The following is a 7,352-nucleotide window of genomic DNA, read 5'->3' on the forward strand; positions in this document are numbered from 1 at the left end:
ATTAATGTAACTGGCAAAGAATGAAATTAACAACAAGTATGATGGCAATTAAAGTCTTTATGTAGAATTTTGATTAGCAGATAAATAAATACAAGCTACTGGTTTCCTTTAAACTGTGAAGTATCATTTAGCAGTTAATCATCCGCACCTCAGAGGAGACAAGAGGACTTGGTAAAAGAGAACTTTTCACTTTAATCTGTGGAGTGACTATTTTTTCCCCATTATGGCCTAAGTGCTTCTGTGAAGGACTTGTTAAAAATGGTATGAGTACTCATGATTTTACAGGCCCTGTTTACTAACCCTGTTTCATGGTGACCCAAACCCTGGATTCAGCAGGCAGGAAGCAAGAAGGTGTTGAGCTAAAACTTTATTCAAACAAAACTAAGACCCTTCCCATTTCGGAAATCTGAGAAACTAAACCCAAAACAAACAAGAAACTGAGCAAAGGTGAAAACACACCAATGACCTACATAAAGGAGCAATGACAAAGATCTAACACACAACAAGGGAAAAACATAGAGTTTTTATACAGAGGGGGCAAATGACAATAAAAGGGTTGGTGGGACAACTGGCTGATAAAATCCTGGTGTGCAGGGAGAGCAGAAAGAAAAGACTAACTGCCACAAACAGAGGAAATGAAACAAGAATACAAGTCATTAAGCAAAACAGAAAACTCAGTGAGAACAGAGGCAGTTTGGGTTTTTTGAACTGGTGTTTGATGATGTGTGATGTACTTATGAATAGTTAGTACCTTCCCTGCAAAGAATATCCTGCCGTTGATTAGCTGTGACTCCCCAGTTTGATATTTCCTTCCTTCCATGTGTCACCATGGCAACATCGCTATAAAATGCATTCTAATGTATGATTTAATGCTGTTTTCCTCACCTTAACCAAGGAGTTTTAATTAATACTGTAGCAGCAGGAAGGAATCAAAAATAAAACCTCTGGAATTGAAAACCAGCAGGCTCAAGGTTTGACTCAAACACAACTTCCATGTCCGAAGGTCAGGTGTCAACCCCCCTCCTGCTCTCGACCTAATTACACAGCTCGTGTTACTTGGTGATAACCTGGAATTATGGAATATGTTTTCTCCTTCACTGTGTACGATCAGCTTAGCCAATGCGTCACTGACACAAAAGGAGAATTGTCAATATGCAGCTGGAGAGCAGATCCCTGTACATCAAAAGGGACAATGAAGGGTCATCTCCTGCCTTGAAAACTAATTGAAAGACTGAATGTCTTTTGATCAAAGAGGAGAGTAAAAACTTAAACTTAACTTATCTTAACTTAAACAAAGAGCTAGGCCCTGAAGACACACCGACTTATATGTGTTTTAGCCTTTAACAGTCGTGGTTACTACATGAACTCATAGAGGAAACCTTCCAGAGTCAGTGATATATCAGGTTATGTTGGTTCCTCCTTTATTATCATAAAAGAACACATTAATTCCCATATCTATAAATATGTATTTCTATCGATATATTTCATGCTTCAGCTGTTTTTTTTTTTCCAGTACTGTGTGCTATTTTTTACTCTTTTGCTGACGTAATATTTGGAATTTCTCCTTGCAGGACAAATAAAGGACTATCTAACCATATCTTTAGAATAATAACTGTTATGTTAAATGTCAATTTACTTTTATCGTTTAGTGCCCAAACAAAACATATGAATGGCTGAAAGTGGCATAGTTTGTATGGGAAACAGGTAGCTATTCAATGTCGCTATGTATTACAATTACAAGCAGTTTTGCATTTCAAGATGACCAGTTTAGGAGTCCCTCAAGAGGAAAATATAACAAACAGTTGACTAACTTCTTCCCTTTTTTACAAAAACTAATTTATACTACATACAAGCAGATGAAAAATGCCTTTTAAAGTAACACTAGAGAATTTGGACAGTTTTTTCCTCTTTGGCTCCCCTTATAGTTATGGGATGTAACATCACTGCCATTATAATAAATCTCTGTGTGAGCCCTGCAAATGTACAGCTAGTGTGGTTCAGGGCTGGAAACCTAAGTTTCAGCTGTATTTCAGCAGTTCTAGGCAGGAACGTGCATAACTAAAGTCAATGTCCTTCAAAGTGAGTCACAAGCACACCATTTTAAGGTTCACAAACTTGTTTAGTGTTGCTTTAAAATTAAGCATCATGAGGACATAATTTGATGAGACGTCTTTCTGCTGAACAGAAGGTCTGTTAATTACTTTGTCAGATTGCTCCATTAACCAGCCAGATGTGACGGAAACCATGGTCCTTGCCAACTGTGCTACTAAAAACTTCCACCCAGTGGAATACGAACGTGTCTGACAATAATGAAAAAACATGCCAGATACCTGAAGCCAGGAGTCCTTTGTAGAGAATGTGGTTGAAACTCATAAGGCTAAAGCAGTTTTCTTATTCAAATGTCATGATATACAATAGCTTGTGGAGTGCACCTTATACTTGGTAGTTAGATTTTTCACCATCTGAATTGAGATTCAAAGTGAGCTGAACTAATGTTAAAAAGCAAAATGAATACAGTGCATACTGCTGACAGATCAGAGATAACCCTCACATGTATTTATACCAAATGCCAAATTAACGCAGTACAGCTGAATTCATGCTCACATTGGCTCCATTCCTTGTTCTCAGAGGAAAGAGGTCATTTGCACATCTAAGTGCACAGACTACTAATAAGTAATCCCCCCCCTCAGCTGATCCAAGATGAGCTCCAAGGCTCACAGTTGTTCTGTTATTATGAAAATATGTCTGGCACTTTTGTGCTCAGAGCTGATTGCAAGCTCAGTGCAGCAGTCAATCCAGGCATGTACACAAACACTTTCTGTGTGCTCTGTTACAGCTTTTTCACGAGGCACTGATGTATTGGCCAGCTGTGTGACAGGGGGTGCCTCCAGAACCTGACTTTATGACAGCTGTGCTCAGCAGAAGGGAGCACATTCTTTTTTTTTTTGTAAGGATAGGAACTAGCTGTCAATTATCACTTTGCACCTAGTTTTAAAATATGTAGCCTGGCTGGTTGACCCTAGAACACAAAGATCTCCCGACTCGGATGTGGGAAGAGAAAATCCAACTAAGAGTTATGGAGATGTTTTTTTTTTTTTTTTTTTAACTGCGATGGTATTTTTAGAAAATAAACTATGTAAAAAGAAATGACTAGTTCACATTGATTTTGAAAGATTTCACTTACTTTTGGGTGGTTTCCTTTAGTTTCAGTTTCAGATGATTTTTAGTAGACTTCAGTTGGTTGTTGATAAATTTCCATTGAATGCTGGTAGTTGGGGTTCATTGGTTTTTGTTAGCTTTGGTCGGTTTGAGTTGAGTTCAGTCAGTTTTAGTTTGCATGGTTTCATTTGAGGGCTACAAGGTGGTGTGGGGGGTTTGCACCATTGCCTCATAGCAAGAGGGTTTCTGGCTCGAATTCCGGCAGGGGTCTTTCTATGTGGAGTTTGCATGTTCTCCCTATGCGTGGGTTTACTCTGGGTACTCCAGCTTCCTCCCACCGTCCACCAAAAACATGCATGTTAGGTTAATTGGTGACTTTAAATTGACCCTGGGAGTGAATGAGAGTGTGCAGTTGTGTGTGGCCCTGCGATGGACTGGTGACCCGTCCAGGGTGTACCCTGCCTCTTGCTCAATGACAGCTGGGATAGGCTCCAGCCCCCTGCAACCCTGAGTTGGATCAAGCGGGTATAGAAAATGGATGGACAAGATTATCACTTAGCAGCAGATGATCTACACACTCCATTAAGTGCTTTTAGAATTGAAGTGACAAGCGGATAAAATTACTAATAGAACGTTTTGCCATCATCTTTGTCCAAGGAAATACTGACAGACAGAAAAACCTGCTGGCTCTATTTGTGCTGATTTGTTATTGTTAATTTAGAATTTTATCAAATATATTTTCCGCTCATCTACTCTCCTCCCAGGCAATATACCAGCTGTCACTGGTGTGATGTGTTCTGACATATCAAAGCTATTACTGCTGTGGGTTTTATTCTTGCGGCATTATGTTTACTTTGATTATTATTGGAGATTGTAGATTCAGACTGTGCGAGCAGACCGAGTCAGAATTACATGCATCTGAGCTGAAAACTATCCAGAATGACAAAGATCAAAATAAAAGAGGAAAACTCAATGAATTCATTCCATTAATAGTTTTTTTCTTTTTTTTTCACTCCAAAATGTTTTAATTATCCATTCAACTGTCTCTACATTTGTTTATTCATACTTAAGTCAGTTGCATCCGTACCATTTTGACTCAAACACAAAATCTAAAGATGACGCTCACACAAATAGTCACCAGTTCACCTTCTAAATGAGCCGTAATCTGGGTCAACTGAGTACAGATTCTTCAGTTCAAACGGACAAACGGGTAACATGATGCCAAAGAGATGCAACATTTCGCACTTAAGCGGTGTCTGTCTCTCTGTGGAATGACTTTCCTACTACCCAAAGCATGATGGGAAACCCTTGAAGCTGCTCTAAATGCCTTGATCTTTTTCATCCTGGAGTCCTATCTAAGGGTGACCAAGACACATAAAAAACCCGAGGTCTGAAGCATATTGGTACAGTTTCAGATTATATACTTTATGCTTGTTGAAAAAAATAATCACAAGCTCCAAAAGTGTTTTAATTAGACTTTAGGTTGGGAAATAAAAAATAAAACAAAGTATAATCAAGAAAATCTATCCTACCTCCCTAACTAACATAAACAGATGAAAAAGAAATAGCTGTGAACCACCACAAATAACTCCTTGTTATCAGAAAACCAACTTACATCAGTGACAATGTTTGTTATAAGTGTGTAGCTGGTTATGAGGAGAAGACCACAGAAAACAACACTTCTACAGCAGCACCATCTTTGGTCTTTATTCCTGACATGTCCTCCAAGAGCCAGTCCTATAGTTCAGCTGGGACCTGCTGCACCAATCACAGTGTCGCACCAGCTCACTACTGTTGATGTATGTGATACACAGACAGGCGACCTCAAATGACAGCAGTTGTTGCACACCTGTACTGGATCAGATCATATCTATTTACAAAAAAAACACACAAATGAAGATTTGTCTTCTGCCTAAACCTACAGGCTAAAGCTGATTCACAAATTTCCCCAATTTCTCCTCTCCAACCCCACTCTGTATCTCACAGGGCCTCGCCTTGCTGTGGTTTCCCAGAGTTCCTCTCAGCTCACAGATGCCGGTGGATCTGTTCCTGTACTTGCTGTAGACGCAAACCAATTACATCCCTCTACTCCTCAGGCCATCCAACCAATGAAAACATACCTCTGAAATGCCCCACTTACACACAACACACACGTTTACACATCTCCTCTCATCACCTTGAGCATCAAGGTTGTACAAGGATACAACAGCGTGTGCAAAATGTTGGGAGCTGGGGGACGCTGTTGTAAAACCAGTAAAAAAAACACACAAACCAGTGGACACACCTTTATTAACCTGCTGATTCCATTCTGGTGTGAGTTTTCTAACCTACTCGCTGATAGCGCAGTCCTCAGAAATGCTTCTTCTTGTAGGAATGCTTTCGCTTTTCACTTCATATTCACACTATCATATCTATTCTGTGACATCAAGGATTTTTTTTTTCAGTATTTTCCTCTCGCGCAAAGGGAAAGTACAACCACAGTTCCAAAAAGGTTGGTACATGGTGTAAAATGTAAATAAAAAATGCAGAATGCAGTAATTTGTTTGTAATTAGGCCTGAGCAACTAAGGCTGCGAAGGCCTATTGGAACTGAAGGATTTCACGATTATTTTTTCTTTTCTTTTAATTCTTTTTCTTCTCCACACGGAAACGCAAATTTGGAGGCCTAAACATATTCAAAAATTCAAAAACTTTACCCAAAATTGTCCCCCGCGTGAAATCGCACGATTTTAATGTAATCAAAACTGGGCGTGGCCAAACTGCTCTACAGCGCAAACGTGAGATAGCCCAAACCGTACATCGTAGAGATCTGAAACGCGGTATGTATGTAGCTCGTCTGAAATCAAGAAAAAAAGTCTCTTGGAGGTATGCTCTAGTCTAAAATGCACAGGGAGGCAGCCATTTTAGGTCAAAGGGCAAATTTAGCCCATTTTTCAGATTTACACACCTCGTATTTTAACGAACTCCTCCTAGGGATTTTGAGCTACGGACTTCATCTTTGGTCGGTATGCAGTTATGGGATGAGGGAGCAAAAGTCATCAAAATCTTGAGTTTTTGAGCATGTTTAGGGGCCGTGGCCAAGCAGCGAACCTGGAGTACTCGCCAGTGCAAACGAAACGCTATAACTTTCACATTAAAAGTTCCATTTGCGGGGCAGTCTGTGGCGTAGTGGGTACAGCAGACGCCCCATGTATAGAGAGGCTACAGTCCTCACTGCAGCTGGCCCCGGTTCAAATCCCGCATCGGATGGCCCTTTGTTGCGTGTTATTCCCCCTCTCTCTGCTTCCTGTCTCTCTATACTGTCCTATATAATAAAGGCATAAAAAGCCCCCAAAAAAATTATAGAAAAAAGAGTTCACTTTGCACCAAACTTGGTATGAGTCATCCATGTTGGATGCCCGATGATCCTATGTGGTCATATGCTGACGTCAATTATGCCCCACCCCCAGGAAGTCACTTTTTGTCCTTGGAAAGCTCCATCTCTGCCCCCTTTCACCTAATCATGATCTTGTGTCAGAATACAGATAACAAGTTGGTCTAACTTGCTTTAAAGCACCAACAGTTTTCAGTAGAAGGCGTGGCCGTGGCGTCAGACATCACGCAATTACCATACATTTGGCTCTAAATTCTACAGTTTTGAGCCGAGATGCACCAAACTCACTAGGATCGATCCTAATCCACCCCCCAACAGGTGTGCAGTCCAATATTTGATGGGCGTGGCCTAATGCCTCCACAGCGCCCCCTAGAAATCTAAAAAAAAAATCAGACCCAAGCTATGCTTTGACCGACAATCATGAAACTCAGCACACCTGTGCGTCTTGTCAGGACCTACAAAAGTCTCTTGGAGCCCTGGTCCACACCCAACAAGAAGTCCGCCATTTTGGTTCAAAGTCGCCATTTAGTCTCTTAAACAGACATTGTATTTGAGCGAACTCATCCTACAGCTTTTAACGTAGAGACTTCATACTCACTGTGCAGTCTTGAGGCATTGAAGAGCAAAAGTTATCAAAGGTTTTTGGCTACATCACAGTATGTGGGCGTGGCTAAGCTTCAAAGTCTGACCTTTCACCATGAAACATCATGATGGAATAACTTCCACATGCAAGGTCGTGGGTTAATGAAAGCCCCGCCCCATTTGAACAGGAGCTGAGCTGTGTTTTGATGTTGGTTTACTACATATTACTCCTAAATTCA

The sequence above is a fragment of the Odontesthes bonariensis genome, chromosome 12 (genome assembly GCF_027942865.1).
Source record: "Odontesthes bonariensis isolate fOdoBon6 chromosome 12, fOdoBon6.hap1, whole genome shotgun sequence".
In the NCBI taxonomy this organism is placed as follows: domain Eukaryota; kingdom Metazoa; phylum Chordata; class Actinopteri; order Atheriniformes; family Atherinopsidae; genus Odontesthes; species Odontesthes bonariensis.